Raw genomic sequence first — 10,717 nt, forward strand, 5'->3', positions numbered from 1 at the left:
GATCACTTGAGGCTGTGCGTTCAAGACCAGCCTGGCCAACATGGTGAAACGCTGTCTCTACTAAAAATACAAAAATTAACCGGGCGTGGCAGAGGGCGCCAGTAATCCCAGCTACTAGGGAGGCCGAGGCAGGAGAATTGCTTGAACTTGGGAGACAGAGGCTGCAGCTAGTGGAGATCGCGCCACTGCACTCAAGCCTGGGTGGCAGAGTGAGACTCCGCCTCAAACAAACAAACAAAAACAACAACTAAAACTTAGCTGGATAACTTAGTTATCCTTGTGTTTATTTGCTGAATCTGACCACCCTATTCAAGGTCATCTGATTTCTAACGTCTGGCTGTCCCAGATGGGGACCTGGAGAACCAGATGGGGAAAGTGAATGAACTGGTTCCTGCAGAGCCACCTCCCAGATGAAATCAGACTAACCCCATGGAGGTCCTGAGTCACGGTGGCACCTTGCCCTGCTTGCCTAACAAAGACCTCTGGGAGGACCCAGAAGAGGGCAGGGCTGAAGAAGAGTCACAGCTGAAGAATGTGACTGTTTGCCAGGTGAGTGGGCTCCAATCCCAGTGGGGCAGGGTGGTCGGTGAGCCTGGGTAAGCCCCTTCAGCTCTCTGAGCCTGGTCACACTGCAAGCAGGGAAGAGAGTGCGGGCAAGCGGGGCTCCCAGCAGGCTCACGACACACATGGTGCTTTTCTTCCTTCTTTAGGAAAGCCACTTTCTTTCTGCAGCAGGATTAGAATTCCTGCAACTCCAGCCGAAGGAACTGGGTTGGGAAGCGATACCGCAAGCATTCATGTGCTTCCATCCTGGTCCACAGAGTGCAAAAGGGAGGGCTGCCTTCAGCTTAGCCACGGTCCTGCAGGGACAGTGAGCCCCTCTCTGAGTGGCCAGGACCTCCACCTGGCCCACAGGAAGCCTTCACCAGCAGGAAGCGAAACAGGATGGGGTGGAGGCAGGAGGCCCACCGAAATCCCCACCTGCTTGGCCTCCCACGGATAAGCCATGTGACTCACAGCAAAATACCTGCCCACTGCCGACTCGGGACCACCGTGAAGTAACAGAGCTGAACACCTTTAGGATTCGAGCACCTTTCTGTACATTATACATCAATAAAAGCATTTATCAAAAAATAAGAGGGCTTTGAGACCAGCCAGAGCAATATGGTGAAATCCTGTCTCCACAAAAAAATACAAAAATTAGCTGGGTATGGTGGCACACACCTGTGGTCCCAACTACTTGGGAGTTGGGAGGATCACCTGAGCCCAGGAGGTTGAGGCTGCAGTGAGCCATGATCATGCCACTGCACTCCAGCCTGGGCAACAGAGTGAGACCCTGTCTCAAAATAAATAAAAGGGGTCTGCTGTTCGAAGTCAGGTTAACGGCTACCCATAGGGAAACCATGGCTGGGAGGAGCATGAAGGGATTGCTGGGGGTGTCCTGGGGGGCTGGAAGTCTCTTTCTTGACCTGGTGCACACTTTTGATGTACACTTATTACAATGGGCATATCATCTTGCCCACAAAAAGTATCAAACTGTAAAATATCTGAAGAGATTTATTCTGAGTCAAATGTGAGTGACAAATGGCCTCAGGAGACCCAGAGAATATGTGCCCAAGGTAGTTGGGCTACAACTTGGTTTTATACATTAGGAAGAGACAAGTTATCAATCAGTACATATAAGATATACATTGGTTCCAGCCGGGCACAAGGAACTCATGCCTGTAATCCCAGCACTTTGGGAGGCTGAGGCAGGTAGATCACGAGGTCAGCAGTTCAAGACAAGCCTGGCCAACTTGGTGAAACCCCATCTCTACTAAAAATACAAAAAAAATTCGCCAGGTGTGGCGCAGGCGCCTGTAATCCCAGCTACTCAGGAGGTTGAGGTAGAGAATTGCTTGAACCCGGGAGGTGGAGGTTGCAGTGAGCTGGGATTGCGCCACTGTACTCCAGCCTGGGTGACAGAGCGAGACTCCGTCTCAAAAAAAAAAAAAAAAAAAAAAAAAAAAAAATATATATATATATATATACACACACATTGGTTTCATCTGGAAAGGTGGGACAACTGAAGGGGGAAGTAGGTGGGATGGGGAGACATGGCTTTTGGGTCATAGGAGGATTCAAAGATTTTCTGATTGGCAAATGGTTGGAGAGTTATTATCTGGGCTGGGCACAATGGCTCACGCCTGTAATCCCAGCACTTTGGGAGGTTGGGGTGGGTGGATCACGAGGTCAGGAGTTTGAGGCCAGCCTGACCAATAGGGTGAAACCCCATCTCTACTAAAAATACAAAAATTAGCCGGGCATGGTGGCGCGCACCTGTAATCCCAGCTACTCAGGAGGCTGAGGCAGGAGAATCACTTGAGCCAAGGAGGCGGAGGTTGCAGTGAGCCGAGATCACGCCACTGGACTCCAGCCTGGGTGACAGAGCAAGACTCTGTCTCAACAAAAAACAACAACAAAAAAACCCAAAAGAGTTATTATCTAAAGACCTGGAATCAATAGAAAGGAATGTCTGGGTTACAATAAGGAGTTTGTCTTGAGAGAGATTGTACATGTTTCTTACCAGACTTAAAGGGACTGTCCTATTAGTCTGAAGGTCTGCACTGATGTTAATGCTGGTCAGCTGGGTCTGAATTTCAAAAGGGAAGAGAGTATAATGAGGCATGTCTGACCCCACTTCCCATCACGGCCTGAACTAGCTTTTCAGGTTAACTTTGGAATGCCCTTAGCCAAGGGGAGTGGTCCATTCAGATGATTGGGAGGCTTTGAATTTTTTTTTTTTTGGTTTACAATCTCTTACTAATCTTTTTTTTTTTTTTTTATAGAGAAAGGAGTCTCACTGTGTTGCTCAGGTTGGTCTCAAACTCCTGGCCTCAGGTGATGCTCTTGCCTCACCCTCCCAAAGCACTGGGATCACAGGTGTAAGCCACTGTGCCTGGGCCCCATCATCACTTGCTAATCTTTTTAATGATGGGGGATTATACTTAGCAGGCCCAGAGGCCTAGCCTGGCTTCCACTGTAGGTAAGAGCAATTCAGTACCGTGGCTCAGGGTTCCAGGCCTGGGCTTGCCATTTTCCAGCCATGTAACCTTGTGTCAGTGACTTTCCCTTTACAAGCTTCTGTTTCCTCATTTTTATTTTTTAATTTTTTTGGTTTTTTTTTGTTTTGTTTTGTTTTGTTTTTAAGAGACAGGGTCTCCCTCTGTTGCCCAGGCTGGAATGCAGTGGTGTGATCATAGCTCACTGTAGCCTCAACTTTTGGGCTCAAGGAAACCTCCTGTCTCAGCCTCCTAAGTAGCTGGGACTACAGGTATGCACCACATCCAGCTAATTAAAAAATTTTTTGTAGCTGGGGGGGGGGACTCACTATGTTGCCCAGGCTGGTCTCGAACTCCTGGCCTCAAGCACTCCTCCTGCTTTGGCATCCCAGAGTATTGCAACTACAGGCGTGAGCCACCGTGCCCGGCCCTGTTTCCTCATCTTTAAAATGGGGCTGACAGTACTTGGTTGGAGAGCTGGTCAGCGGATTAAAACAGAAAAAGCAGGGTCTGGTGCACGAGGAGTGCTCCGTAAGCATGAACTATCACTGCTCTCTTCTTCAGTGTCCACTGACGGGACGCTCCCATTTCAAGTCTCCAGAGGTGACCCGCACCTTGGGCTGGGAAAATACACTCTACGTGGGTCTGGGGTGCACCCCACCGGCATGGGAAGGCGCTTCCAGGGAGACGAGATTAGGTGGTGAGCTTTCAGCCTCCTTGGGGCTGGCGAGGGATTAAGTGTTTCCATAAATACATGGCCTCCTCCCATCCACAGGACCGGGTCCCCAGCGGTGGGGGTGCAGAACCCAAGGAGGGCGTGGCCTGCACAGGTGAGGGTGCTTTTTGGAGTTAACCCAGCCCAGGACAGAGGCCTCCCCACAGCGTTGGGTGGGTGGGGTCTAGGCAGGAAACGCCAGAGCCTGTGACTCAGGGTATGCCTCTCAGAGCCTCAGTTTCCTCACCTGTACATTGAGGCGTTCGTTCCCCGAGAACTGCACTACCTCAGAAGTGCCTTTGCCTCGCAGCCTTCCCTTCCTCCCTCTTCCTCGGGGCTCCAAAGCCTGTCCAGCCTGCACAGATTTTCCCTTGATTCCATCTGGGCCCCGCAGCTAGAGGCGGTCTGAGAGAAGTCCCAGCCGCCCTCGGACCCCGCCCTCCGCCTATCCCTGGGGGGAGCTGCGGGTGCCCCTTTTTACTGAGGCCTCCCCTAGTTCCGCTCAAGGGCAGCCAGCCAGGAGAAGGCGCGAGTGCGTCCACACGGGTCGCCCTTTGCGGTTGCAAACCTGCTTTGATGTCCTGGGAGCGCAGGGGGGCCCCTAAGTGAGGCGGTTCATAAATAATAGATTTGGAAATACTCGATAGAGGGGAAATGGTTCCTCGGGAGGCCTCCTGCCCCCGCCCCCCGCCGGGCGGCCTTCCAGCTCTCAGGAATGGCGTTCTGGTCCATTCCCAAGGAACTCGTGACGGCGCTGGGTGGCCTGTGGGGAGTGGGGGGCCGGAGGCTTCCGCGCGGGGACACACCCCCACCGCCGGTGCCAGTTGCAGCGCGGCCAGAGCCAGGCCAAGTTTCCCAAAGCCTGTGTCTCCGCAGCAAAGTCTGCAAGAAGTTGGGGGGACGCCCGGGCCCGCGTGGGTCCCCCACCGACCCCCGGGCCGCGCCCCTGCAGCGGCTGGAGCTTGCGAGGCGTGGACGCCGCCCGGCCGGGGCCGCGTTGCTCGGGGAAGGCGGGCGTCCCGGGGAAGGGGCGGCGGGCACGAGGCGCGGGGCACTCACCGCTTCCCTCCTGGTGGGCTCACTGCGGAGCCGCGCCCGAGGCGCGCGAGGCCCGCCCGGGCGCTGGTGGTGGCGGCGGCGGTCGGGCTCGGGGGGCCGCGGCGACGAGCCTGCAAGACAGAGCAGCGGGGGTCATGGCCCGGCCGGCGCTCGGGCAGCCGCGCGCCTCCCGCGGTCCCGCCCCGCTCCTAGAGGGCGGCGCTGACGGCAGCCGCCGGGCCGCGGGCGCCAGGATTGCACGGGCCAGGCGCGGGGCGGAGCGGGCCCGCCCGTCGCCTCCCTGGGGAGCGTGCCAGGACCCGCCCGGCGCCCTCGGCGGCGGTCCCGACCCCTCGCTGCTTGCCTGTTTCCTCCCTCCAGGCCCTGGGCGGTCCCGGGGAAAGTTTGGGCCGCGCCCCCTAGGGCTCCCCACAGTGCGCCCCTCTCCGGGGCTGGGTGCCGGGCTCCCTGCGGCCCTGCACCCCAGCCGTGGGTGGTGAAAAAGGGCACCAGGGTTCCTCCCATACTAGGGGGCCCGGGTTCAGTGAACCTCGCCGCCCGGATGCGAAGAGGGGAGGCGAGAACAGCCCCCCCGCCCCATCTCGCCGTCTGCAGCCGCCCTCCCCTGGTGCAGGACCCCAGAGACTGGTAGGCAGTGCCCCTTCCCTGTGGCTCCGGCTGTGGGGGTTCTCTTTTGCTCTCCACGCAAGCCTTTGCACCCCACTTCGGGGGTGAACCCCGGGTTGCAGCCTACAAGGAGGTCAGGGCTTGCCTCCTGGCCCCCTGGGCAGCTTCAGATATTTGGTGATGACCTTGATGAGCATCAGGGAGAGGAATCCCCCACCCCCCCGCGGTGTGGACACAGAGGTCTTTTGGCCAGATGAGCTTCTTAGGAGGCACACTCCCTCCGTCAGCCCTACCTGTGTGGAGGCCTCTGCAGACACCTGCCCAGTGGGGCAGGAGGAACAGAAAGATGACTGCCCTGTGCTTCCCATGTCATTGTCACAAGCCTGTGGTACCCTCTCCACCCTACAAGCCCAACGTCTCCACACCCCGTGCCCTATATATTTCTGGAGGCTTAGAAGGGGAAACTGAGTCACAGAGCAGGAAAGTGACACTCCTTCAGTGACTGTGGCAAAGAGTTGCAGGAAATGGAGTCATCTTCCTAGCCGTGTGCTGTTGCTTGAGTCATTCCTAAAAATGGGGCGATCTTTAGGTTCCCTGACCTTATAGAGTCCAGACTGACAGGCAGGAAATGTATCATGTCCCCCACTCCTCCGCCTCTAACAAAGAGAAGGGGCAGGCCTGGGGCAGGACGTTCCTTCCACTTGTCCCCACCCTCCGGAGGCAGGATGGGACCTGCCGCTGGCCGGTGCTGGGGTGGTGGGCGTGCCCATCAAAGCTGCTGCCCCAGCTGCTGGGCTGGGGAAGGCCTGTGCTGGTGGCTCCCTGCTGAGGGCACATCCCTGGGGAGGGGCTAGAAAGCCAGGAAGAGCTCAGGGGCTTCAGGGTAGGAGGCGGAGGGGGCTCAACAAGCTGGCTGTGGGCAAATCATCATGCCTGGCTGTGTGCCGGCCCTTCGCTGGGTGTGGGGAGGCAGGGACCAGGCCTAGGCTCCTGAGGAACTGAGATGGACAAGCCTAGGCGACTAAGAACTAAGGCTCTGAGACCCCATGGCACAGCGTCTCCCTCCTCCGTCAGTCACCTCCCAGCCCAGCTGTGCCTGCCCTGGAGCCAGGTTCCCTTTCATGATTGTGCAAAGATTTGATTAATATCTATCTCCCCCACACTGCCGGTTCCTGCCCTTCCCCGGGGCTCCCTGTGCCCCAGCCCCTCAGGAGTCAGCGGGTCCCTGGGGAAGTGCAGCACCTCCTGAAGGTCCCAAGGGGCCATTTCCTGGGCTGCTGATGGTCCTATGTCCTGCTCCTCTTCAGGGAGCTTTGGGGCAGAGCCACTGTGAACTGTCTCCTCTAATGGTGGCAGCGGAAGTCCCTAGGTATGACAGACAGGCAGTTGCCCTCACCCCTGCCTTCTTGTTCTGGAAGGGTGCAGAAGGGGTGACACTGGTGGAGATCAGCTTGTCTCTGGGCTTCAGTTTCCTCAAAAGAGAACTGGGGATTTACTTATTTATCAGGTTATGTGTTTAACCTGGCGCCAACTGTGCAGGCAGCCCTCACGTCACTGCCTGTTCATGACAACCCTCTCAGGTGTGGGGCCTGGGGCTTAGGGAAGTCACAGGTCCTGGGTCTCCCAGCCAGTGAGGACTGCCTTCTGACTCTGCTCCGTCTCCACTCCTGTGCTCTCCTGCCCCCAGCGGAGACAGGAGCCGCTCATCCCAGGGGAGTCTGGCCCAAGCCTCAGCCCTGGGGGAGGGGACGGTGCACTAATGATTGGAGGCCGAGGAGGATGTGTTTTGTCAACTGTACAGACTGAGATGAGGAGTGGAAAGAATCTGGCTGCCTCCTCCCCCAGGAGGCTGCTGCCGTGAGAACAGTGGGTTTACACTCCAGCATCACTTTCCCAGCGTCTGCGCTGTTGGCATCTGCGCCGGTCACCCTTCGTGCTGGGGGCTGTCCTGCGCCCTGTGGGTGCTGAGAATCATCCCTGGCCTCTACCTACGAGGTGCCAGGAGAGCCATTCCTCAAAGTCACGACAACCAAAAAATATCTCCCAACATTGCCACCTGTCCCCTGGGAGCACCATGCCCTTGGCTGAGAACCCCTGAGTATTTTCCAACAGTTCCCGGCCCTGACTGCATGCCAGGATCACCTGGCAAGCTGACAAATAAATAAAAATGAATGAAGCAAATACCCAGGTCCTGGCCTCGCCCCATGGGCTCTGACTTAATTGGCCCGGGTAGGGCCCAGGTATGGGTGTTATGTAAAAACCCCTAGGTAAGGCCAGGTGTGGTGGTTCATGCCTGTAATCTCAGCACTTTGGGAGGCTGAGGCGGGAGGATTGCTCAAGTCCAGGAGTTCGAGACCAGCTTGGGCAACGTGGTGAGACATCCCCACACACAACCCCTGCCGTCTCTACAAAAAATGTAAAAATTTGCCAGGTATAGTGGCGCATGCTCGTAGTTCCAGCTACTTGGGAGGTTGAGGTGGGAGGATTGTTTGAGCCTAGGAGGTCGAGGCTGACCCAGATGATGTTAATAGTTGGCTCCGACAGAGAACTTTGAATCTAGCAGCAGAGAGCCCAGCTGCATGTCACTTTCCTGGCAGCCAGGTGAGGTGCCTGCCCGAGTAACTTGGTCTTGATCTTGGGGTGGGGCTGGTAGTGGGCAGCTGCTAGTGGGGACCCATGGGCTCTGGGAGGAGAGTCCCGCTCAGCAGCCTCACCTTGTCCCACCACCTGGGAAGAACTGCAGGGAGCACTGAGCCTGCAGACCCTGGAGACCAGGCCAGGGCTGTGGCCCCACACCTGCCTGTGATCAGAATCCCCTGGAGTGCGGGGAAAGGCAGATGCTGGAGGCTAGGATTCTTCAGGTGTGGGGTACAGGATGGGAAGGTAGGCCCCTGACACCAAAGCCCTCTGAGTCCCGTCCTTCCTTCTCAGACCTGGAGACTCGGTCTGCAGAGGAAGTAGGAGAAGAAGAATTAGAGCAATTTCTCCCCCTGTCTCCCCTTGGGGATTAATGGTTGGGAGAGCAGCTTCCTGTGCACAGTTCGACAACAGCTCTACACATTTACTGGCGCCTATCAGGCACCGCTCCAGGCCCTGAGAATACAGAGGCTGAGAGAGACAGGCCAAACCCTGCCCCTCATGGGCACCAGCGCCTGAGTGCTACGGGGAAAACGCTTACAGCGGAGGCTATAAAGGGTGGGGGTGGGGAGTCAACATTGTAGACAGCATGGGCACGAAAAAGCTTCTATGAGCCAGTGATTGTAGAGGAAGCCCTGGCAGGTGCAAGGGAGCTGCCGTGTGGGCGTCAGGAGGAAGAGCTCCCAGGAAAGTTCTGGGTTCAGGGTGCAGGACGAGGAGGAGCACCCCGCAGCCACACCCCACTCTGCAGGGACCTGAGCCCGGGGGCTCCGCATCACCTCCTAGGGGTCCTGCAGGGTGGGGAGTGGGGCTAGCAGGGAGACCCTCTTCCCATTCACAACTCCCCACGTCCTACCAACACGTGGCGCACCTGTGACATTCGGTTTCCTATTCAACAATGGTTTCTTTTCTTTTTTTTGAGACAGAGTCTTACTCTGTAGCCCAGGCTGGAGTGCAGTGGCATGATTTCTGCTCACTGCAACCTCCGCCTCCCGGGTTCAAGCGATTCTTCTGCCCCAGCCTCCTGAGTAGCTGGGATTATAGGTGTGTGCTACCACGCCCGGCTAATTTTTGTATTTTTAGTAGAGACGGGGGTTTCACCATGCTGGCCAAGCTGGTCTTGAACTCCTGACTTCGTGATCTGCCCACCTCAACCTCCCAAAGTGCTGGGATTACAGGCGTGAGCCATTGCGCCCAGCCCAACAATGGTTTCTTAAGCAGGGTGGAGGGTTAAAGGTGGCTGCAGGCCGGACACAGTGCTGAGATCACACCACTGAACTCCAGCCTGGGCGACACAGTGAAACCCTGTCTCAAAAACAAAAAATAAACAAAGCCAAAAAAACAAACAAAAAGAAGTACAGGGCCAGGCACAGTGGCTCACACCTATAATCCCAACACTTTGGGAGGCCGAAGTGGGCAGATCACCTGAGGTCAGGAGTTCGAGACCAGCCTGGTCAATGTGGTGAAACCCTGTCTCTACTAAAAATACAAAAATTAGCCAGGCCTGGTGGCGCATGCCTATAGCTCCAGCTACTTGGGAGGCTGAGGCATGAGAATCGCTTGAACCCGGGAGGCGGAGGTTGCAGTGAGCCGAGAACATGCGACTGCACTCCTGCCTTGGTGACAGAGTGAGACTCTGTCTCAAAATAAAAAACAAAAAGAAGCACAGGCTCTGGGGAGACAGGCCCCAGGAGTGGGGTTGGTGGCAGGGGGACAGGCAGGGACACCCCATCCATGCAGGAGGCTCAGCCTGAGGCTCTGCAGCCCCCGCTCTGAGATGCCCCCTCCTCATGCCCCACACCGGCCTCCTGAGTGTGTCCCCAAACACCAGCGCCCTCTATCCCCGTCCCCCACAGCTCTGCCTCCCTTAGGGCCAAGGGTTCCTCTTGCAGCAGTGGGAGCTGAGTCTCTCACTACTGAGCCCTATGCCCGGGCCCCTGGCAGGCACTGGTTTATTGAGCAGCATCAGTGTGGGGCCCAGGGACGTCGGAACAGCCTCTGCCTGAGATTTCAGACGGATGGAATGAACCTCACTTTGTCTTCCTGGGAGCAGCCGTCGGGGAGCGAGGTGGCAGGGGATCTGGAAACCCCTGACCTGGATTGAAGCCTCGGCAGCCCCTCACGGGCTGTGTGAGACCTCAGCGACGTCATTCGGCCTCTCTGAGTGTCAGCGTTTCACCCCAGCATGGGCGAAGGAGAACCACTCAGAGGACCGCTGTGAAGATGGAGTGAGCGTGAATGTTAATTCACCATGAAGTCGAGGGAACCAGACGAATCATAGCTAGTGTTTGTGGTGAGCTGCTTAAGTTCCATGCACTGCTTCAAATACAAAATTTGCATAGACTTCTGAGGTCAGTACTATTTTGATTCCCCTTTTGCAGATGAAGTGACTGATGCATAGAGCGGTGTCCTCACTTTTGCCCCAGGTGAGTGGGGGTCAGAGCCCGGGTTCCCGCCAGGCAGTCTGATTGGGATTCTCATTGTGCTGTCCCTCAGTGGACATGGATCAGACTCACACACAGTGGCCACCCAGGTGTTAAAGGGACAACAGGAAACTCAACTCAAGCCCAGGCCGTTGCACCTAGCACAAAAAGCGTCTCCCAACAGAGGGGAAGTCCCAAGAATAGTTGGCAACGTCATCAAAATAGCAAGACCCTGT

General features: G+C 56.5%; 1 protein-coding gene across 1 annotated transcript in view; it reads right to left on the minus strand.

Annotated features, from left to right (window-relative positions):
- Nucleotides 1-5,024, minus strand: part of C18H16orf74 (chromosome 18 C16orf74 homolog) — a 43,968-nt gene extending 38,944 nt beyond the window's left edge. Inside the window, exon 1 of the mRNA XM_054453155.2 lies at nucleotides 4,816-5,024. The gene's annotated coding sequence lies outside the window, so the exon portion shown is untranslated. The remainder of the gene's footprint in view (nucleotides 1-4,815) is intronic.
- Between the last annotated feature and the right edge of the window lie 5,693 nt (nucleotides 5,025-10,717).

Source organism: Pongo pygmaeus, chromosome 18 (assembly GCF_028885625.2).
Source record: "Pongo pygmaeus isolate AG05252 chromosome 18, NHGRI_mPonPyg2-v2.0_pri, whole genome shotgun sequence".
NCBI lineage: Eukaryota > Metazoa > Chordata > Mammalia > Primates > Hominidae > Pongo > Pongo pygmaeus.